The 24,740-nt window shown below is 41.0% G+C and overlaps 1 protein-coding gene across 1 annotated transcript in view; it reads left to right on the top strand.

Annotated features, from left to right (window-relative positions):
- The first annotated feature begins 22,169 nt into the window (after nt 1-22,169).
- The window catches only part of HK2 (hexokinase 2), a 69,874-nt gene continuing 67,303 nt past the window's right edge, over nt 22,170-24,740 (top strand). The window contains exon 1 of the mRNA XM_070475811.1: nt 22,170-22,303. The gene's annotated coding sequence lies outside the window, so the exon portion shown is untranslated. The remainder of the gene's footprint in view (nt 22,304-24,740) is intronic.

The raw sequence follows: 24,740 nt of genomic DNA, 5'->3' as shown, positions 1-24,740 counted from the left end.
TGATGTCCAATGAGACGATGGAGCATGAACATGAACAGAGAAGATACTCACATGTGTTTGCCATTCCTTGCTGCCCACTCATATGGCATTCATGATGCCTGATGGGCACATAATTTTATTTTATAGCCCCAGGGGCCATATTTATCATTTCAACTAGAACTTGCTTCAAATGCAGAAAAGAAGGCATTTTAAGAAACAGAAACAATTGAGGAACCCTTTCATATCCTTTCTTACTGCCCGCCACTTACTCTGAAAATGAAGGCAAAGAAAGCAAAGATTGGTTAACCCATAGTTCCTTCTTACAGTCCTCTCTTACTCATCACTAAGCCTAAGGTAGGTGGAATTGTATACATTAAGACGGAAAGTTAAAACAGGTGAATTAGTTTTGTTCTGATAAGATGAAATGCACATTCTGTAGCATGTACCAAATACAAAATATAGATTCTGTAATTTTAGTGATTCTGCATATGAGTTACATGAATTAAATGCTCTTGTGTTCACATTTAAATTGGCATTGCACGTAAAGATGAACAGTAAAATTCATACTAATAAGTTAAATATTTTATTTTTTGTATTCAGAGTGACATTAAATAGCAAATGAAAAACATCATGGCAAGTCAAGAGAGAATGTGGGGGAAAAGATAGCTTTATCAATTTAGAATCATGGCCTATATGAATCCTCTTCACCTAGCATCAGGCTCTGCAATTTCAACATTCATTTGGTTGAGTCACAGTCCGGAGATATATGTTTTGGAAAAAGACAGTGTATTATCTTAAGATAAAAAGTTGTATATTCATGAAAGAGTTAGAAAAATTGACCTATTTTAGATAAGAATGTTTATTCTAATACTTCTTACTATAGTAAAAATTTGAAACAATGTATATGGAATATAATGTATATGGAATGGAACATCAACTCTTCCCTAGGTCTCTGCCCTACAGATTTCAAATTTGCCAGTCCCAACAATCACATGAGCCGATTCCTTAAAATAAATTCCTCTCTTTATCCACAGACATCCTATTGGTTCTGCTTCCCTGGAGAACCCTTACTAACAGAAGTTACTATACTTTTATTTGCTTGTGCATTTCTGTGACTAAATCTAGACCATGCCATGATCAGAGGGAGCATGATTGCCCCCTGCCCATTCAGCACCTCAGATGCCGCTCTTCTCTTACTCATAGACCTGCATCTACACACCTGTTTCTTCAGTCTCATTGACATCTCTAGTCCTGTCATCCTTGCATCTTCTCACCATCTATCTACCCTATTCTGATTGACTCTTTTGTCCTTCCCACCTGGCTTAAGCTTCCACAACTTATTATTTCAGTCACCCTCATGCCCCAAATTTCAATTCCCTTACCTTTCCCCTTTTGCTGCAACTGCCCTTGTTGTTGTTGTTGAGGCACTCAGTTGTGTCTGACTCTTTGTGACCCCATGGAGTGCAGCACGCCAGGCCTCCCTATCCTCCACTGTCTCCTGGGGTTTGCTCAAAATCATGTCCATTGAGTCGGTGATGCCATCCAACCATTTCATCTTCTGTTGCCCCCTTCTCCTCCTGTCCTCAATCCTCCCCAGCATCAGGGTCTTTTCCAATGAGTCGGCTCTTCGCATCAGGTGGTCAAAGTATTGGAGCTTTAGCTTCAGCATCAGTCCTTCCAATGATTATTCAGGGCTGATTTTCTCTAGGATTGACTGGTTTGATCTCCTTGTTGTCCAAAGGACTCTCAAGAGTCTCTCCAACACCACAGTTCAGTTCAGTTCAGTTCAGTCACTCAGTCGTGTCTGACTCTTTGCAACCCCATGGACTGCACCATGCCAGGCCTCCCTGTCCACCACCAACTCCCAGAGTTTACCCTAACTCATGTCTATTGAGTTGATGATGCCATTCATCACCAGTGATCTCCTTTAAGATGCACTGGTTGGATCTCCTTGTAGTCCAAGGGACTCTCAACAGTCTTCTCCAACACCACAGTTCAAAAGCATCAGTTCTTCGGCACTCACCTTTTTTTACAGTCCAACTCTCACATCCATACATGACTACTGGAAAAACTATAGCCTTGACTAGACGGACCTTGTTGTCAGCAAAGTAATGTCTCTGCTTTTTAATATGCTGTCTAGGTTGGTCATAACTTTCCTTCCAAGGAGTAAGCGTCTTTTAATTTCATGGTTGCAGTCACCATCTGCAGTAAAAGCATCAATTCTTTGGTGCTCAGTTTTCTTTATGGTCCAACTCTCACATCCATATATGACTGCTGGAAAAGCCATAGCTTTGACTATATGGACTTTTGTCAGCAAAGTGATGTCTCTGCTTCTTAATATGCTGCCTAGGTTGGTCAAAGCTTTTCTTCCAAGGAGCAAGTGTCTTTTAATTTCATGGCTGCAGTCACCATCTGCAGTGATTTTGGAGCTCAAGAAAATAAAGTCTGTTACTGTTTCCATTCCCCCCTCCTCCCCCCCTCCCCCCCCCCCCCCCCGCCCCATCTATTTGCCACAAGGTGATGGGACCAGATGCCATGATCTTACTTTTTTGAATGTTGAGTTTTAAGCCAGTTTTTTCACTCTTCTCTTTTACTTTCATCAAGAGACTCTTTAGTTCCTCTTAGCTTTCTGCCATTAGGGTGGTGTCATCTGCATATCTGAAGTCATCAATATTTTCCCCAGCAATCTTGATTCCAGCTTGTGCTTCACCCAGCCTGGCATTTCACATGATGTACTCTGCATACAAGTTAAATAAGCAGGGTGACAATACATAGCCTTCACGTACTCTTTTCCCAATTTTCAACTAGTCCATTTTTCCATGCCTGGTTCTAACTGTTGCTTCTTGACCTGCATACAGGTTTCTCAGGAGGCAGGTAAGGTGGTTTGGTATTCCTATCTCTTTAAGAATTTTCCACAGTTTGTTGTGATCCACACAGTCAAAGACTTTAGCATAGCTGCCCTACCAGTCCCTAACTCTGAATCATCCTAGCCAAATGCTGTCTTCACTCCTTCACTTCCAGTCTTCCTCTGGGAGATATCGGTATTTTTCTCTTATGGACTTCAATTAATCGAATGACTATAAACTGTAATCTTCTTTACTCAAAGTCTATTGATTTAGATGTCATTACATTTAAAAGATAGAGATATCGGTATTTTTCTTTTATGGACTTCAATTAATCGAATGACTATAAACTGTAATCTTCTTTACTCAAAGTCTATTGATTTAGATGTCATTACATTTAAAAGATAGTTTGACTAAGCATCAGGATACCATAGCCTAGTCAAGTTAACACATAAAACTAACAATCACAGTGGAGCAGTTGCAAAAACTCACATTTTCATTTAGCAAATATTTGCTGAGCACGAAGAATATGCTGTGTAATGGAAACACAAAGCTGGATAAAAGACATCTTCCCTATCCCCTCAAGGAGTTCATCGTCTCTTAGAATGAAGTAGATATAGAAGCAAAGACATTAGTAATGCGAGGAGGTAAGTGCTATGATGGAAAGGTATATAGAGGAATTATCTGTTTGGATTTCCCTGGTGGCTCAGTTGGTAAAGGATTTGCCTGTAATGCAGGAGACCTGGGTTCAATCCCTGGGTTGGGAAGAGTCCCTGGAAAAGAAATGGCAACCCAGTCTGGTATTCTTGCCTGGAGAATTCCATGGACAGAGGGGCCTGGCGGGCTACAGTCCATGGGGTTGCCAAGAGAAGGTCACGGCTGAGCCGCTAACACACACACACACATCTGTTTGTAGGATACAAAATGTGATAGGGGTCTATTAAGTCAACGAGAAGATCAAGAAGCTTTGAATCTAGACATAGCATGAATCAGCCTCATGGTTGAGGTTGTTATATAGCATGACACAGCAATTGGGCTGGACAAAAAGTGGTGACTGAACTGCATCTTAGACTTTGTTTCAGGGAGGAGACTAGGTCAGGTGAAACAGACAGAGTGATGAATACAAACTTAAGTAGTCTGCACTTGATCCCATGTGTAGTGAGGCTTGATAAAAGTGACAGTGTGGGTAAATAAAAGACTTCAGGTAATACGGATATAGGCACATTTCCTAAAGTGTAGGGCTTCTGAGGGTGGATTAGGAGACAAGGGCTTTGAATGAAAAGCTAAAGGTTTGAAGTTTATCTTTCAGGCTAGCACTTTTCAAAAATGTTGAAGCAGTGAAACTCTTTCTTTTTTTCCCCCTGAAAATAATCTTAACAGAAGTCCAATATATCAAATGGATACAATATATCGAATATATCACTGTTTGCCTGGTTGGAAAGCCCCTGATGAAGGTGATGAAGATCTGAGGAGTTGTAAACTCTGATGTCCATGTAGGACCACATTGGAAGGGAAGAGGGTGAGAGCTGAGAGGAAAGTTAGAAAGAGAGGAGAGTGTGGACTATGGAGGAGGCAATAGATGAAAGGAGCAGGTAGATTTGAAGGATGTTGCAGGAATAAGCAGTGGGCGTGGGAGCGGTGGAGGAGAGAGCCCAGTTATATTCAGGAGGGAAGAAGGAGAACCCTTGGTGTGGTGGTGGGCGGAGGTTCTTGGCTGCCATCAGGGAGGAGAACTTAAAAACATCTGGTCCAGTTGTGCGGCCACTGTCATTATTCTTGTGGTCTTTATTTCTTGTCCCCCGAACTATTCAGTGCTGGGATGTTTTGGAAGAACTTTAGAAAGAAGTTTTTGGATTTATTCTCATGAATAGTGCAGTACTACATATTTGTTCATGCAGTCTGACAATCTGAAGAAGTAAAAGAACTACATCTGGGCTGTCAGGAAAGTTTTATTTGAAAGACCCAACATAATTCTTGATATCGCTAACACTGCTATTAAGTCCTGTGCTAAAGCTGCCCTTGCAGGTGCCCAATAGTCAAGAATGCTTAAAGGTTTGAGATTTTACCTGACTTCAAAGATACAAGACCGCCTCATGGATGCTGGCAGAAGACACAAGATTCCTGGGTCAGAAACAACAGACAGCTTATTACTCACAGCAATAGTAGTAGCTACAATTACATCCTTTTTGCATTGGTTAATCAAAACCCAGTTTCCACAGGATGACATGAAAAAGCCAAGCAATGCCTGCACATGTAGTGGGTACATTTTAACAGAGGAACCCCAAGTTTGGGGAACTTGGATCTCTTATGGGGCTTTCCCGGTGGTTCAGCAGTAAAGCATCTGCCTACAATGCAAGAGATGTGGGTTCAACCCATGGGTGAAAAGATCACCTGGAGGAGGAAATGGCAACCAACTTCAATATTTTTGCCAGGAGAATTTGCATGGACAGAGGAGCTTGGCAGGCTATAGTCCATGGGGTTACAAATAGTCAGACACAATCTTTTATAATGAATAGCAAGCCTACCTTAACTTTGTCCTGAAGAAAGACAATATCTTTTTTATTTTTTAAATTAAAAAAATTTGTATTGAAGTATAGTTGATTTACAATATTGTGTTAGTTTCAAGTGTACAGAAAAGTGATTCAATTATTTTTTTCAAATTGGTCCATTGTACTTTATTGCAAGATATTGAACATAATTCCCTGTGTCATACAATATATCCTTGTTGCTTACCTATTTTATGTATGGTGATTTGTATCTGTCAATCCCCTACTCTCAATTTTCCCTCCCTCCCTCTCCCTTTTGGTAACCATAAGTTGTTTTCTGTGTCTATGAACCTGTTTCTGTGTATGTGGATTTATTTGTATATTTTCAGATCCCACATATAAGGGATATCATTTGTCTATCTGGCTTACTTCAACTAAGTATGATATTCTCCAGGACCATCCATGTTGCTGCAAAAGGCAATATTTCATTCTTTTTAAAGCCTGAGTAATATTCCATTATATGTATATATACATCACTGCTGCTACTGCTAAGTCACTTCAGTCGTGTCCAACTCTGTGCGACCCCATGGACGGCAGCCCACCAAGCTTCCCGGTCCCTGGGATTATCCAGGCAAGAACATTGGAGTGGGTTGCCATTTTCTTCTCCAATGCATGAAAGTGAAAAGTGAAAGTGAAGTCGCTCAGTCGTGTCTGACTCTTAGCGACCCCATGGACTGTAGCCCACCAGGCTCCTCCGTCCATGGGATTTTCCAGGTAAGAGTACTGGAGTGGGGTGCCATTGCCTTCTCCGATATACATCACATCTTAAGCTAATCATCGGTTAATGGACACTTTGGTTATTTCTATGTCATGGCTATTGTAAATAGTGCTGCTGTGAACATCGGGTTGCCCATATCAACAAATTTGCCTCATGCTCTGGAGGGAGACACCATCTCTGTCTTCAAGGTTGTTTGCTATATAGACATCCTTGAAAAGATATCTGGAATAAAGGCAAGTAGAGCTCTGATCCCAAGATTTGCAGAAATGACAGAGAATGTATAGACTTGTTCCCTAACATGACAAGGCTCTGATAATGATCAGCTAATGGGGTGATTAATTTCCCTTCACTTTCTATCTCTTTCTCCCATTGTATTACTCTTTCTCCCATTGCACCTATAATACACAGGTGAGTTTTCCAGTTGACCTAAAAGGTCAAACCTTCTTCTATTACTGGCATTCATTCTTTTGACCACTATGTATCTGAAGTTGTCTCCTAAAGGGACGTTCAAATGATCCTTCACTGATCAGTTCCTCAAGCTACTTTGCTTTAGCTTACTTCAAAGCTCTCACGTCCTTTGTTAGCTTGAAATATGGTAAAACTTGACCAGTTTTGTTTACTTAGACTCAAATCCTGAGCTTATAATTAAGAGATGTATAAGGAATGCTCAAAAACACTTCTAAAGATTTTTTTCAAGTTTGAGAGAAATAAAATGCATATAGAACTTGGCAGAAAAAGAGTTGTAAAACAGAGCAATACACCCTGATGGAAGATTTTATGAGGTAGTTGGAGAGAGTAAGCTTCACACCTGGAATGTCTTTCTAAATCACTGGTCTGGACACTTTATAATCTCACTGGAATGGAGGTTCTCACTCTGTCACCTTCAGATGAGGATGAGTTGCAGCAACAGCCCAGACCGATGCTCTAAAGGAAGGTATATCCTCAGCCTATTTTGAGGCTAGAGGGTTAAAGCGGAGGCTGCATCTGGAATTGGTCAACAGCAAATGCACAATCTTCCATCAGGATAATGCAAGACTACATGTTTCTCTGATGACCATGCAAAAGCTGCTGCAGCTTGACTGGGGAGTTCTGATTCACCTGCCATTGCACCTTCAGCTTTCCCTTTGTTTCTGTCTTTACAAATTTCTCTTGATGGAAAAAACTTCAATTCCCTGGAAGACTAAAAGTTACCTGGAATAGTTCTTTGCTCGAAAAGAAAAGTTATGGGAAGATGGAATTAGGAAGTTGCTTGAAGATGGCAGAAGGTAGTGGAACAAAATAGTGAACTTGTTTAATCAAGTTCCTGATGAAAATGAAAAATTTGTCTTTCATTTTTACTTAAAAACTGAAGAAACGTTTAGGCCAACCCCATACGTTGAATCATGTCACTCGCTTGCTTAGCACCCTTTGGAACTTGGACAAAATTTCCTCTTGTAGCCCTGCAGAGCCTCATCTCCCACTCCTTCCTGCATGCTGCCCCTGCGTTGTACTTCCCTCAGGGACTTGTCCTTGCCAAACTCTTTCCTATTCTGTTGTCTCTGAGCATGCTGTTCCCTCTCCCGGAAGGCTTTTTGGCTCCATTCTGCCTGGTGGCATCTGAGATGCCATGCACATTATGCAATGTCTGCTGAGGCTGGCACCCAGGCAGCCCTCTTTCCTAATCACACAAGTCAGAACGGGCTGTCAGCTTCTCAGTCGCAGAGCACCACACTCTTCCCTCATAGCATGTGTCATCATTTGTACTATATACATACCTCAGTTTTTACTTTTTAACTGTCTGGAGAAGGGGGTAAGTTCCATGAAGGTAGAAATCATATTTGACATGTTAACCACTGTCTCTGTGGGCTTAATACAGTGCTTGGTATAGCAGGTACTCAATAAATTCCTGTTGAATGGATGGATGAATAAATGAAAGCCGGCAGGGTAAGGGGAACAGGGTCTTACAGTCTGGGTAATGAAGAATTAAGTGGCTGCATGGCACCACTTGAAGCATAAGTAACATCCTGGGTCCTTCTCTGAGAGTCCCATCTGTCAAAGCTCTTAGAATGTGTACTGATCATTCTCTAAATGGGGATAAATATTAACACATCTTTATTATGCTGAATGTGAACTCAACCTGCACAATACTAGGCCTTGTCTCTCGAGATGATCACCAGACACAAATGGAGAGAGATGGGTATATCCCCATATTTTTTGTTTTTTTAGCTGAGACAGTTGTTTATCCAGTATCTCTTTAGCCTGAAAACAAAACCATTAATTACAAAGACCAACATTTTAGGACACAGAGCAGCGTTGATATACCACTCTGGAAATTGTGTGTGTCTGTGTCAATTTCTGATTACTAAGCCTCTGGAAATATCTTGAGAACTAACTCATGCCTACAGATAGGCACAAGCTTCTGGTGTCATCAGGACTCAGCCACCACCAGTGGATGGCGGCTCTTTTCCATGTCATGACTCTCTCCCAGAGCTCTGTTCTATAACTTAATTTTATTAAACCTAAAACTTCATCCACTCCATGGCTCACATCCCCACAAATTATAGTCACTCTCTGTGGTAGTCATTAGTTCTAGTCACAGAATATTTCTAGTTCTCCAAGTTCACAGCAGGATTGCATAACCTCATCCCTTTAAATTTAGATGTGACCATGTGACTTGCTTTGTTCAAGGGAAAATTCAGCAAGTGTACACCAAGAATTGAACTTTGGCTATATCATGGAAAGACAGAGACAGCTTCTGTCAGCCTGGATCTCTAAGTGAAGATGACATGAAACAGAGGTAATGTCAACCTGTAATGTAGGAATTAAACACAAAGATAAAATTATTAAGAATTTCAGGATGACAACAGCAGATCATTTAGCCACCCAGAATCTGCCTTTCCTCCTCCTCTCACACCTCCATCCTGCACCCTGATAGCTTGATGTCCCTTCAAGCTGCTGTGTTCTGCCTTTACTTACCTTTTTGGTGTGCTCCATACCCAGAAGGCTGCCCTCTCTTTTTGGCCCCTGCATTGCAGGAACATTCTGACCCTTCCTTGGGGATGACTGCTGAATCAACTCTGTGCTGAGACTTTCCCTCAGGGCTTGCTGATGGCTGGAGCGCCCCCACCTCTTGCCTGCCCTCTGGCCAACACTGTTCTCACCAACAGTATGTCAGCTTTGTGTCCTGACACCCACTCTCTACGGCTACATTGTAGCTGTCTCTGATCAGGGAGAGAGAGCTATTCCTTATGCTCTTGTGGATTTAAAAAAGCAGGTACTACTTTATCACTAAATGCCTAGAGAATCCAAATCCCAGAATAAAAACAGAACCCTCTCTATAGTCACTTTCTACTTCCTTAAATTTTTTGGGTAATTTTTATTTTTTTTTTCTACTTCCTTTTTAAACTTCCTTTTCTGTTTCTTTGTATCTACAGTCAATAGAAAATTAGAACCATAACTCAATGGACATCAAAGTTTCTGCTGAAAAAACTGGTAGCATTTGATAATTTATCATCACTTAAAATTTTAATTACATTTTATAATGATGTGCATGATATAAAATTTAGTGGGTGTGAAAAGGTAAACACAAAATGTTAAATCTCCCTCTCCTGCTCACACTGCCCTCACTTCCTCTCTGTCAGGTTCTGGAATAACCTTCTGGAGATCTTCTATGTACTTACAAATATACAAGTATTTTCACTCTCCTTCCCCTCCCCTCACTCTTACATTGTTCTGCAGCTTTTTCCTTACTCTGAACATGCTCTGTAAATAATCCAAAATCTTTGCAACTTTTTATAACTCTTTATAGTATTCCCTTATTTAGGCAAATCATAATTTGCATTAATAAAATGATGTATAATTTCATACATATTCAAGTATATTTGTGAATACTTTCCTAGAAGTCAAAGGGTATGTTCATTTTTAATTTGATATAATGTCAAATTGCTGTCTGCAGTAATTTACAAGAGTGCCTGTCCCCATATATCTGTTAGTATAGTTTCTAAAATCTTTCAAAGTTGTCAATTGATGTGAGCTGAAAAATGTATCATCATTGTAACTCTAATTTGCATTTTTAAAATTATAGTGATCTCAACTATGTTTCCATATATTTAGAGCATTTATGTTTTCTTTCCTATGAACTCTTTATATTTTTTCCCATTTTTCAAATAGGATAATGCTCTTCATACTGATTTTTAAAAAAGTTTGTTTATAGCAGGTTTGACTTGAGGAATTAAAAATTTTTTAATGTAGCTAAGTTCATCTTTCTTTTAAGGCATCTGGGTTTTGTGTGATGCTTAGAAAAGCTTTAATTGGAGGTTACTGCAAAATTTTTCCCATAATTTTTTCTAATAACTTTTTAACATATAAATCTTTGTTTTATCTGGAATTAATTTTGTAGTAAGCACTAAGCTAAGAATCCAAATTAATTTTTCTTCACTGATCATCACCCTGATGTTCCAACACCATTTATATATTAGTTAATCCATCTTTTCCTCACCGACTTGAAAAACCACCGTAAACATATACTAAGCCCCTATTAGTCTGTGGATCTGTTTCTGGATCTATCTCTGGTCTGTCTAATCATGATTTAAACTCTATAACTTCTATTATCATGTCAAAGGGTTTACAACAGTATTTTAGGCTAGTGTTAGGGGCGCTGCTGGTATATAGCAAAGCTAACTAGGCCATATGGAGACAATTTTTAATCCTGGCCTAAATCATTCATCATCTAGCTCTTTGCCAACTACAACAACAGAGGGTCTGACACTTAAGGAGCAATGGGTTAGGGATGTCTAGACACCACATCCTGCTCTCCATTAAGCTCACAACCACCCTATGAGGTAAGGTGCTCCTTGAGTTATTTTGGTCACAAGAAATAGAGATTCTCTGGAGCTGACTCAAATAATGAGGGGGTAATTCTTTTCCTATATAAAAAAGGGGGACATGAATCTCAGCCACCTCATCAGGAAAAGCCCACAACAAGATCTCCCAGGAGGATCTCAAGCTTTTTTCTTTGTAAAGTGCACATCATTTATGTAGTTTAAAAACATAAGCATACACAACTCACCTTCCAAGGTTGAATGCATGCATACTTAATGACTTATAGCAAACATACTAGAGTGCTGGCCTATGACAAAAGCTGGGGAGGAAAAAGTTGCAAGTATCAAGATGGAAGGGTTAAAAAAATGAAAATGAAAAGAAATAAACTGCAAGTAATGGGACTTTTCATGAGCTGATGTGAGTATGCTATGCACTGAAGAATTGTGAATCATTTGCATTTGAGATTCTTTTAAAAATTAAAAGTCATAAGTGTGTTCTCTATATCTGCATCTCCATTGCTGCTCTGCACATAAATATCAGTATCATCCTTCTAGATTCCATATATATGAGTTAATATATGATATCTCTTTTTCTCTTTCTGACTTACTTCACTCTGTATAATAGGCTCTAGGCTCATCCACCCCATCAGAGCTGACTCAAATGCATTCCTTTTTATGGTTGAGTAGTATTCCATTGTATATATGTACCACAGCTTCTTTATCCATTCATCTGTTGATGGACATCTAGGTTGCTTCCATGTCTTGCTGCAATGAACACTGGGGTAAGGGTGGGGGAGCAGGAGAGGGTGAGATAAATGGAGAGAGTAGCAAGGATGCATATACATGAACATATGTAAATAGATAGCCAGTGGGAATTCGCTGTATGACTCAGGGAACTCAAACCCGGGCTCTGTAATAACCTAGGGGTAGGGGAATGGGTGGAAAGTAGGAGGGAGATTCAAGAAGGAGGGGACATATGTACACCTAAGATTAATCCATGCTGATGTATGATAGAAATCACACATTGTAAACCAATCAGCAATTAAAAATAAATAAATATTAAAACAACAACAACAAATTAAAAGTCAAAATGTGAAACTCCAAGCAGTTCACTGGAGTCCTTAAGACAGGTCTCCATTTTGGGGGGCAGGTTATAGAGGGATTGATTAGAACTCAAAGAGGCAGTGGTGAGCTCTTCTCATAGGAAGACTAGAAAGAACAGGGCAGCCAGGTGTCATGGACACTGAGCTCCCTGTGACTCAAAGTAAGGTCCATGAACCAGAGGCATGGCTCTCACCTGGGAGCTTGTCAGAAATGCAGAATCTCAGGTCTCACGCCAGACCTGCTTAATCCGACTCTGCCTCTTAACAAGATACACAGGTAACGGGAAGAAATCATTAAAACTTGAGAACCTCTGCTCTAGGATATAGTTTGGGAAGAGGAATGTTGCTTAGGATCCAGTACAACCCAACCTACTGAGCCATTTCCTTGTCCATCTGTGGTGGTCCTCATAGCTTTTACTGCAGAAGGGAAACAAGTTTGAGAGGATTCAGGATGTAGCCTCAAGGAAAGTGATCAGAATATAAAGAAGACAGAGGTCACTGGATTTGGAAAGGACTGGAAGCTATGAGGCCAGGGTGTTTGGTAGCTGTCCCCAGGGCCATTGAAGTCTCCCAGGATTCTGCAGGACTTGGAGAAGGCAAGAAGACTATATTCCAGGAGCCCAAAAGGGAAGGAAAGACTGGGGGTGACCCAGCAGGTGGCCATGAGTCTTAATGGAGTGGGACTTTTACTCAAGGATAGAGCCATCACCGGCCATGGGAATGCCAATCTCACTTACCCACCCTCAGGTCTGAAGTGTGTGGGAAGAGAAGCCTCTAGAGGAGAGCTAGGATTCAGGTAAGGTCCAGCAGTAAAGGACACCTTCTGTGGGGAAGTTGATGATGCAGGAGAATTTCCTGGTACAAAATGGGGCTCCACAAGGCATACTGTGGATACTGAGATTTGAAAAGAGAGGTAGAAAATTAAATGGAGGGCAGCAAACTTGGAGTAATCCAAGGAAAAGATGTAGGAGGAAACGGCTGGAGGGAAGACAATATTTGGGGAACAGCATCAGTCAGGATAAAGTGGGTTACACTGCTTATAACCCCAACATTACAGGTTGACATTACCTCTGTTTCATGTCATCTTCACTTAGGGATCCAGGCTGACAGAAGCTGTCTCTGTCTTTCCATGATATAGCCAAAGTTCAATTCTTGGTGTACACTTGCTGAATTTTCCCTTGAACAAAGCAAGTCACATGGTCACATCTAAATTTAAAGGGATGAGGTTATGCAATCCTGCCGTGAACTTGGAGAACTAGAAATATTCTGTGACTAGAACTAATGACTACCACAGAGAGTGACTATAATTTGTGGGGATGTGAGCCATGGAGTGGATGAAGTTTTAGGTTTAATAAAATTAAGTTATAGAACAGAGCTCTGGGAGAGAGTCATGACATGGAAAAGAGCCGCCATCCACTGGTGGTGTCTGAGTCCTGATGACACCAGAAGCTTGTGCCTATCTGTAGGCATGAGTTAGTTCTCAAGATATTTCCAGAGGCTTAGTAATCAGAAATCGACACAGACACACACAATTTCCAGAGTGGTATATCAACCCTGCTCTGTGTCCTAAAAAGTTGGTCTTTGTAATTAATGGTTTTGTTTTCAGGCTAAAGAGATACTGGATAAACAACTGTCTCAGCTAAAAAACAAAGAACAGTGATGTACTGTTCTGTATGTTTTAGCTGATACTTTAATCTCGACTCCCTGAACTCCCGTGTCTCCTTGAGACATCAACCAGTGTTGCAAGTGGGAGCAGCCAACCACACATTTTCTCTGATGGCTAAAATCCCATCGAGTGATGTCACACTCTCTTCTCTGATATGATTTAGAGAAGCAAAGTTTTAATGTTCTTGGATTGACCAACGAGCAAGGGTCTGTGGCTAGTTTGAGTGCCAGCCTACTAGTTCTGCAGAAATATAAATATTACATCACAAATGTTAACCTCTCTGGGTTCTGGGACTATAGATCTATATAATCTGTTGTGATTAGGCCATCAGTTTATACATTTCCTGTTTGGATTACTTTGAAGGAAGCAGATGCTAGACCCCAAGACCTTTGAAGCAGTCAGATAGGGGACACTGTTGGCTGTCTATCACATCTTCTTTTCCCTAAAAAACCTGATATTGTTTGGTCCCCCTAGTGCACCAAATGACTAGGGGAAGGTAACCCTGTCATCAGCTCCAGGGATGAGCCCTGACTGATCTAAGCCAGGTGTCTCAGTCTTGGCACTCTTGACGTATTGGATTGGATAATTCTTTGTTGTGGGGACTTTTGTGTGATTACAAGATGTTGGGCAGCATCTTTGCTAGTAGTATTTCCAGCCCTAGTTGAAACAACCCAAAATGTCCTCAGATATTGTCAAATGTCTGCTAGGAGGCAAAATCACCCCCCTAGTAGAGAACCACTGATGTAAATCAGCCATGATAATCTTGCTCTTCTTTCAAGATAACTGAGTTTAGAATGGGTATATGGCAATTTGACTAATGAAATTAAGGGAAAAGAAGGCTACTGGGGAGTTTCAGGATATGTTTTATTCCCTTATGAGAAAGAGACCCAGGAGGAGATAAGTCCTTTCTCTTTCTCTGGATTTTGTAGTTTGTGGATGAAATCTGGATACGTTGTAGCATGAAGATGAAACAAACTCAGAGAGAAGGACAAAATCAAGAGATTCCCGGAGAAGTGGGGCAAGAGTCCTGATACACCTGCCAGGAGCCCAGCCCACCACCAGGCAGATTTTTATTAGAAACAACAAGTATTTTTATTGTTAGAGCCAGAGTGTTTTGTTCCTTGCACCTGAAATCATCTGAACTGAAGTCATTGGGGAGAGCGGCACAGAGAGAGGTAGGGCCCTCCCTCATTCCTGCTGGGACAATTGCCTTCTTAATTAAAAGTAATAGATTTCCCATAATGGCAACCCACTCCAGTATTCTTGCCTGGGAAATCCCATGGACAGAGGAGGCTGGCAGGCTACAGTCCATGGGGTGGCAAAGAATCAGACACGACTTAGTGACTAAACCACCACATTTCCCATCATTGAAGCGATAGGATGTTAGGGAGTTTACTTGGGTTTTTGGCAAGTTCATAAATAAACTGAGCTCCTACCATCTAGAGGACAGGGATAAGGCAGCTACAAAGAAAAGGACTAGATGATGCTGGGCCAGGGACAGATACAGACATCAGAGAGGCACAAACGGGCCAAGCTGTCTAAGTAGGTGGAGGAATCAGATTTCAATGCCAAGACTGACGCAGGCTCAGCTGATCCCCCAGCACTGAAGCCAGACCCCCAGGTTTGCTTATACTGAGCTTTTTTTTTTTTTTTTTTTAACCATTGGCTGCACATTGGAGTCACTCGAGGAACTTTAAAAAATGTTGATGCCTGGGTTCCCTCCACAGTCTCCGCAAGCTTCTTATATAATTGGACTGCTGTGTGGGCTGAGCATCATTTTTTTAAAACCTCAACCTTTTCACAGTTGGTGGATTCAGGTGTCTAAGCCGAAGTGCTTTCCATTCTATTGTGTTGCCTTTACACTCGTGGGTACGTTTCTTATTTCTATCTTTGTGTGTGTGTGTGAATAGATAATTCTTGCACCTGGTGCAAAAGACTACACAAACACACACAAAAAGCCCTACACAATACAGTTTCTCTCCCATGCCTGTCTCCCAGTTACCTACGTCCTCCGCCTAGAGGAAAGTTTATGACTGTTCTACACAGGCATATGTTTATTTTTGGTTCTTTTTATACACTAATGATAATTTTGTATGCATACTGCTCTATAGCTTGAGTTTTTGACCTAACTGTATCTTATAGATCATTTGATATTAATACCTAACCTCTTTGTTTTTTATTATGTGACGACTAAGTAATTCCATTGTATGGATGGGCTTTCATTTACCTAACCAGTCCACAATTGATAGGGCTCAGGTTGGTCCTGCCTGGCCTTACTATGACAAATTATGCCCCAGTGTATAAACTTACATGCATATGTAGGTATGTCTGTAAGAAAAATGGGATCTCAAGATCAATGGGTAGGAGTGCTTGTAATTGAGATCTGTGTTAAACTGACCTCATGGAGGCTTTGCTCTGTCAGCAAATGTGCTGGAAGAAAGAGCACCTCCTAGACTTGCCTGGAGGTTCAGTAGTTAAGATTCTGCGCTTCCAATGCACGGGGTTTGGGTTTGATCCCTGGTTGGGGAACCACAATCCCACATGCTGTGGTCCGTGCCACTCTCCTCCTCCCAAAAAAGAAAGAGTACCTCTGTCCCTGTGGTAAGGGGTGTTATCATTATTTGATTTCTACTGAACTGATGGGTAAAAAAATGGTACAACAATATATTTAAAATTTGCATTTTCACTATTCTGAGTGATGTTAATCATCTTTTCATATGCCAAATAGTCATTTGTTCCTTTCCTATGAACTTCTATTTGTATCCTTTACCTAAGAATTCTTGATTTCATTTTCTTATTAACTTGAAGAAGCTCTTTATATAGTCACCACTCTTTCAAAGAGCAGTCCAAAGGTGAGAATCACTGTCTTAAGTTTTTCCTGTCTCCATCCCTCACATTCAATCATTGATCATGTCCTGTTTGGGCTACTTCATGCTCTTATCACTAATTTCACATCTTTGTCTTCTGTCATAAGCCCAGTAGTGGCATTCAGCATCTTTCCCCCGGACTCTGGTCTCACTGCCCACCAATCCGTCTTCCACATTGCTTCCAGCCTTGGTGCTATGCTTTTGAGTGCTGATGGGATTCTATTCCTTCCATTTTGTCTGAGCCTTCTTGGCCTAACTGCCCAGCTTCCCTCCTGCCAATCCCCACTGAAATCTACTCTAGACCAGAGCACTGCATGCCATTCAGAACAAACCAATCCTTTCCATAACTCCAAGACTTGGCATTTGCTGTTTCTGATATGTGGAATTTTCTTTAATCACTGAGTTCTTATCAGATAGAAAACTTGATATTATGAGTGATGTACTTAGGTAACTGGTATTCAAGATCCACCACATATGAGGCTCTGAACTAAAGTCTTTGCATACCATGTCTCATGATCTCCACTTTGCAGATAAGAAAAGCAGAGCTCAGAAAGGCTTGAGACCACACAGTGTTCCCATGTCAGTTTCAGCATGCTGCCATGCTCTTCTCAGGCAAACTGTTTGGGGGATAAAAGCCCTGTGGCCTTCAGGATAAGGGGATCAGACACAAGAGCCCTCACATTTAGAATGGTACTGCCCGGGGGCTTCCTGGCAACATTTCACAGTGGCCTTTTCCCCATTTACTGTTGACATCGACTATATCTGTGGACAGAAACTGGGTTTCAGAATATTGTGGAGAGGGTGAATCTTCCAGCCAGGTCAATTCATTTATGGTTAGTTTTCCTGCTGTCATTTAGTCTGCTGACTACTTTCTTCTTCCTGTTGAATATAAATGCTCTCTAATAAATGCTTTCTAATGTTCACTTGCTTTTTAGATTTCCCTGGTGGCTCAGATGGTAAAGAGTCTGCCTGTAATGCAGGAGACCCGAGTTTGATCCCTGAGTCAGGAAGATCCCCTGGAGAAGGAAATGGCAACCTAGTCCAGTATTCTTGCCTGGAAAATCCCATGGACAGAGGAGCCTGGCAGGCCACAGTTCATGGGTCACAAAGAGTCACAAAGAGTCACACATGACTGAGTGACTTCACTTTCACTTTTTAGATTTCACATATAAGTGAAATCATATGGGTCTGACTTATTTCACTAAGCATAATACCCTTCAGGCCCATCCATGTTGTTGCAACTGGCAAGATTTCATTCTTTTTTTTTAATGGCTGGGTAATATTCCATTGCACGTACATACATCTTCCTTAACCGTTCATCTATGATGGACGCTTAGGTTGCTTCTGTATCGTAGCTATTGTAAACAATGCTGCAATGAACATAGGGATGCATATATCTGTTCAAATTAATGTTTTTGTCTTCCTTGAAAAAATAACCAGAAATGGAAATAGTGGATCCTATCATAGTTTTTAATTTTTAATTCTTTGAGGAACATCCATACAGTTTTTCATAGCGACTGCACCAATTAACATTCCCACCAACAGAGCTTGAGGGTTCACTTTTCTTCTCATGTTCATCAACATTTATTTGTTGTCTTTTTAATGATGGCCATCCTGACAGGTGTGAGGTGATATCTCACTGTGGTTTGGATTTGCATTTCCTTGATGATTAGTGATGCTGATCATCTTTTCTTGTGTCTGTTGACCAACTGCATGTTTTCTTTGGGAAAATGTCTATTCAGGTCTTCTGCCCATTTTTAAAATGGATTGTTTGTTGAGTCATATGAATTTTTGTGCATTTTTTTTTGTGCATTTTGGATGTTAATCCTTTCACAGATATACTGTTTGCAAATATTTTCTCCCATTAACTAGATAGATTTTTCATTTTGTTGATGGTTTCATTCACTGTGCAAAAGCTTTTTAGTTTGATGCAGTGTCATTTATTTTTGCTTTTGTTTCCCTTGTGTGAGGAGACATATCCAAGAAAATATTGCTAAGACTGGCATTGCCTGTGTTTTATTCTAGGAGTTTTATGGTCTTACACTTAAGTCTTTAATCCAGTTTGAGTTTGTTTTTGTATATGGTGTGAGAAAGTGGTCCAGTTTGATTCTTTAGCAAGTAATGGCCTATTTTTCCTAACATCATTTATTAAAGAGGAGGTCTTTTCTCCATATTATATGCTTGCTTCCTTTGTCATAGATTAATTGGCCATGTAAGTGTGGGTTTATGTCTGGGCTCTCTATTCTATTCCATTGATCTATGTTCTATTTCTGTGCCAGTACCATACTGTTTTGAGGACTGCTGTAGCTTATGGTACAGTTTGAAATCAGGGAGTGTGATACCTCCAGTTTTGTTCATTCTCAGGATCATTTTGGTTACTTAAGCCTTTTGTGTTTCCATAGTTTTAGAATTTTAAAAAATTTTAGAATTTTTTATTCTGTTTCTGTGAAAAATGCCATTGGTATTTGATTGGGATTGCACTGAATCTATAGATTGTTTTAAACTTTGCAATGTTTCACATTTAGTGACTACTGGGTGTGGTGAATGTGTTGCCAAGCTTTGGGCCTGCCCAGTCCCTTTGAACACCCTTCTTAATTTAGGACTTCTCCAAGTTGTGACTCCTGACCCTGTGGGCCTGCTTCCCCAGCTTCCCTTGAATCTAGGGCATTAGTATGTGGCTCAGGCTCTGGCAACCAACTGTAAGATGTCACTTCAGAGGCAAATACCATAAAGAAAGGGGTGCCATGCAGATTTCCTTCTAGCAAGGGTGCTGACAGATCGATATCTAATCATCTAAGGTGGCTGTGGCATATCGCAGCTGTAAAACCCTATGCTTATCATCAGGTGTTGGGCAGAGAAGCCAGAGCCTGGTAGCTACAGTAATAGCATATTCACAAGCAGAGTTTGATGGTATAATTTGCACATTATGCTTAGCTGGCTAGTCTCTGAATTTGATTCTCTGATCCTCCTGAAGATCCTGAAAGGGACCACAGATTCTTCAATAAACTCTTTTTCTGCTTAAATTAGCTTGACGGTGTTCAGTTTGCAACTGTGACAGATAAAATTAGATTGTTGTGTACCCTGTGGCTTCAATTTTTAAATTGCAACTGCTTTTAAATGACTCTTCTCTCCAATCTCTCAAATTCACACATTACAATTGAACTATGAAACATAAGAAATTTATGCATATTATTAGGGCCCAACATTAAAGACAAGTAGTCCTAAACATTTATATTCAGGGCAGGCCCGCTCTCAGTCTTAATATTCTCTAAGTAATCCCATCACTTACAACATGTTGCAAACTTGATAAATTCCAACCAGTTAAAGGATATTTGACAAAGAGAGTGGCCTCTTGCCAAAGTGGTCTCTTCCCAGGGCAGCTCCCTGAAGTCTAATGGTCAGGCTCAGGTCAGCCCTGTGTGAGGCAAGAGGCAGCCGTGTGTAAAACCTGGCATTGTATCTATCAGACATGCCTTTGCTGACTTTGGCCTGTGGCTCTGTCTCTTCCTCCCTCAAAACTCCATCACATATAAACACACACATGTTTTGCTCTTGAAAGTGAAAGTGAAGGTCGCTCAGTCATGTCCAACTCTTTGTGACCCCATGGACCATACAGTCCATGGAATTCTCCAGGCCAGAATACTGGAGTGGGTAGCCTTTCCCTTCTCCAAGGTAATCTTCCCGACCCAGGGATTGAACCCAGGTCTCCCACATTGCAGGCGGATTCTTTACCAGCTGAGCCACAAGGGAAACCCAAGAATACTGGAGTGGGTAATCTATTCCTTCTCCAGCAGATCTTCCCAACCCAGGAATCAAACTGGGGTCTCCTGCATTGCAGGCGGATTCTTTACCAACTGAGCTATGAGAGAAGCCTGTTTTGCTCTTAGTGATAGACTTTTCCATTCTGTAATAATGCTTTTATATCTTCGATTGAACAGTTAATCCCTCAGAGGTAAGAAGCACATTTTGTATTTCTTTTGTATTTCTCACAGCACTGAACAGACTGTCCTGAACATAGCAAGGGTTTGTTTAACACATATTTGCTGATTGATTTCTCTTTGGGTTATGGAATGTAAATTACGTGGATGTGTCATGACTCTTCAGCATTTGTGTGTGTTTGTGTGTGGGGATGGGGTTGAGGATCAATAAATAATAAATTCCACGTGTAGATTTTGGAGCCAGAAAAGTTGAAGATGTAAGTCCTGGCCTTGAGTGAGCAATACTCTTTACTTTGTCATGTACATGTGCAGGCTTATAACAATATCCACTCCAACCACCTCCTAAGGATTGGGAGCTTTGTGAGATAACAGGCACTTGAAGCACCTTGTGACTGTTATCTGGTCCACAAGAAATGGGACCAAAGAGGGGAGTGGGGAAGAGGCTCTACAATTACCATGTGGAAAAAGAATCATAGATGACATGACCTGCTGGGCAGATGGTGACTGGAGCCGTGAAATTAAAAGACGCTTGCTCCTTGGAAGAAAAGCTATGAGCAACCTAGACAGCATATGAGAAAGCAGAGACATTACTTTGCCAACAAAGGTCTGTCTAGTCAAAGCGATGGTTTTTCCAGTGGTCATGTATGGATGTGAGAGTTGGACTATAAAGAAAACTGAGCATAGAAGAGTTGATGGTTTTGAACTGTGGTGTTGGAGAAGACTTGAGAACTTGGACTGCAAGGAGATCCAACCAGACAATCCTAAAGGAAATCAGCCCTGAATATTCATTGGAAGGACTGATGCTGAAGCTGAAACTGTAGTACTTTGGCCACCTGATGTGAAGAACTGACTCACTGGAAAAGACCCTGATGCTGGGAAAGATTGAAGGCAGAAGAAGGGGATGACAGAGGATGAGATGGTTGGATGGAATCACTGACTTGATGGACATGAGTTTGAGCAAGCTCTGGGTGTTGGTGATGGACAGGGAGGCCTGGTGTACTGCAGTCCATGGGGTTGCAAAGAGTCGGACATGACTGAGCGACTGAAATGACTGACTGACTGATTGACTGGGTTTGGTCCCACCTGCCTGGGGCCAAAAGGTTTTGTAACACTGTACTACTGGGTTTCTAGACAGTATTTCTAGGCAGCAGGCATCCTCATCTCCACTCCTAGCCAAAGCCATCAATACCACCTCAGACTTAAAAACACCTAACCCTATTGCCTGACTCCCTAACCTACCTTTACCTTGGTTCAGGTCCAGATGCTATCTTACAGCTTCAGCCTCTTTCTGCCTCTAGTCTCTAACCTCCTTCCCCTGTATCCACATGGAGGGCAATTATTGCTATAAAAAAGTAAATAAGATCACATCACGTCTCTAAGAATCTCTGTTGGATAGCTAAGCCTATTTATCTGTGATGTTTCTATATCTAAAGGGGGAAACCCAGTTATGAGACTATTGCCGTCTGGTGAGAGTTGTTGGGTGTGTGAATTGTTACACAAAATGTGGACAACGATTATCTCTAAATTTTTTGTATTCATTTATCGAACAAATATTTATTACATGCCTGCCATGTGACAGGCACCATTCTAGGCCCCGTGGACACGAGCAAACAACACGGGTACAGATCCTGCCTTCTTGCAGTTCACAGTACATAGAATGGTTTGTATTTTATAGGTCACTTTGGTCCCTGAGTGAAGAACTGACTATATGGGTTGGGTGGAGATGGGCATGAATGGAAGCAAGGAGCGAGGCAGGACAACAAGATATTGGCTCTGGCTGAGTTGTTGGTGGCTTGGCTATGGGTCAGATTGACTGCTCACTGACAGACTGGCTGGATATGAAGGTGAGTAGAAGGAAGGAATCAAGGATGATTTAGGGTGGAAGATGATGCAATATGCTGAGACAACTGGGAAAGGAATAGATTTGAAAAGACAAGTTGAGTTCAGCTTTGGACATGTTAAATGAGAGATGCTAGTCACTGCAGTGGGAGATGACAAACGGCAGTTGGAGAAATCAGTCTGGAACTCCGGGAGAGGTCCTCGCTGCAGATCTACATTTGTGAGTCATCAGCATGTAAATGATATAATAGTCATGGGACTGGCAGGGAACACCAGGGAGAGAGTGTAACTAGATCAGAGAAGAGGGTGAAGGACAGCCCTTGAATATGCCAGCATTTACCAGTAGAGAAAACAGGGGCTGAGGAACCTGGAGTGAGGTTCGAGGGAAACCAGAAAGGTAAAGCTTCCCTGGCTCAGTAGAGGAAGGTGTGTCCAGATGAGGGATTTGGTCAGCTGTGCCCAACATCTCTGAGAGATGCAGTAAGACAAGGGTATAAAAGAGATAGGACTGGATAACCAACAAGGACCTACTGTATGGCACAGTACTCCATATTTTGGAATAACCTATTAAAGAATCTGAAAAACATACATATATATATAGAATTGAATATATACACAATAGTTATATATATATAAATATAAAACTGAACCACTGTGCTGTACATTGGAAACTAACATGACATTGTAAATCAACTGTGCTGTTGTTCTTTAGTCGCTAAGTCGTAGCCAACTCTTTGTGACCCTATGGACTGTAGCCCACCAGGCTCCTCTGTCCATGGGATTTCCCAGGCAAGAATACTGGAGAAGGTTGTCATTTCCTTCTCCAGAGGATCTTCCTGACCCAGGGATTGAACCCATGTCTCCTGCATTGGCAGGCAGATTCTTTATCTTTGAGCCACCAGGGAAGCCCAAAAATCAAATACATGTCAATAAAACATTTTAAGTGAGAAAAAAGAGATAGGAACAGAGGATTTGACAATATGCACGTTATTGTGGTGACTATGACCAAAACAGTTTTGGACCTAAGCCTGACTGGAATACAGGGAGGGGAGGGTGAGAACGCGTAGTTGGCAAGAGTACATAGCTTCTGAGAAGTTTTGCTGAGAGGCTAGATCATCGATGTTTTTGTTTTTTCTGTATATTTGTATACAGAAATTTATATATTTGTATATAAGTTTGTATATTCTTATTTCCCAGGAATGAACATTTAATACTTGTTTTATTATTATTATAGATTGCAGATAGCACTCCCCTGTCTATAAGAGAAGGACAAACTCCCCAGTAGAACACTGCAAACCCTCATCTTCCCTCTTCTGTGATCTTTCCAACCTCAGGCTTGCTGTTCTCCACAATCACTGATCTCCCATAGGCTGCAGTCACTTTTGCTGGCTTCCATCATGAATAAAAGTCTGGTACCAGCATATGATCCAGCAATCCCACTCCTGGGCATATACCCAGACAAAACCTTGGTTTGAAAAAATACATGCACCCCTATTTACAACAGCCCAAACATGGAAACAACTTAAACACCCATCTACAAATGAATGGATAAAAAAGACATGGAATGTATATATAATGGATTACTTAGCCATAAAAAGAATGAAATAATGTCATTTGCAGTAACATGGGTAGACCTAGAGATTATCATACTAAGTGAAGTAAGTCAGAAAGAGAAAGACAGACAGAGAGAAAGACCAATGCCATATAATATCACAAATACCATATAATGTCACTTATATGTGGAAGCTAAATATGACACAAATGAAACAGAAACAGATTCACACATACAAAGAATAGACTTGTGGTTGCTAAGCAGGAGGGCAAGGGGAGGGAAGTATTGGGAGTTCAGGATTAGCAGATGCAGACTATTATATATTATATGGATAAACAATAAAGTTCAACTGTATACCACAGGGAACTGGAAAAAGAATATACATGTATAACAGCATCACTTTGCCATACAGCAGAAATCTACACAACATGGTAAATCAAATGTTATTTCAATAAAATTTCTAGAAAAAGGAAAAAAAAGTTTGATGCTGGACATTAGCTGTGGCTCCTATTTGTCTCAGAATCCCTAAGCCACCCCACTCCACACATGGCCAGGGTCATTTGCTTACACACTTAGCATCCACACAGTTTCACTCACGCATCAGTCCCACAGCTGCAGACAAAAGTTCTTTTCTGCTTTCCACTTCCCGGCTCTTAGAATGGCAGGATGGGATAATAGGGAAAAGAATAGGGCCTCAAAGTCAGAGGGACGTGGGTTCCTTTCCTTATCTGCCACTCATTAACCGTATGATCTTGGGCAAGTTTCCTAAGGGCTCTGTATCCTCATCTGTAAAACAAGGTTAGTAAAACTCACATCCATTCAGTTTTGTGAAGCTTGGCATAAAGTAAAGCAGTATTTGTGGCGGCTAACTTTGCGTCAGCATTGCGCGG

This window comes from Odocoileus virginianus, chromosome 2 (assembly GCF_023699985.2).
Source record: "Odocoileus virginianus isolate 20LAN1187 ecotype Illinois chromosome 2, Ovbor_1.2, whole genome shotgun sequence".
Taxonomy (NCBI): domain Eukaryota; kingdom Metazoa; phylum Chordata; class Mammalia; order Artiodactyla; family Cervidae; genus Odocoileus; species Odocoileus virginianus.
This window is presented reverse-complemented; position numbering and strand designations above follow the sequence as displayed.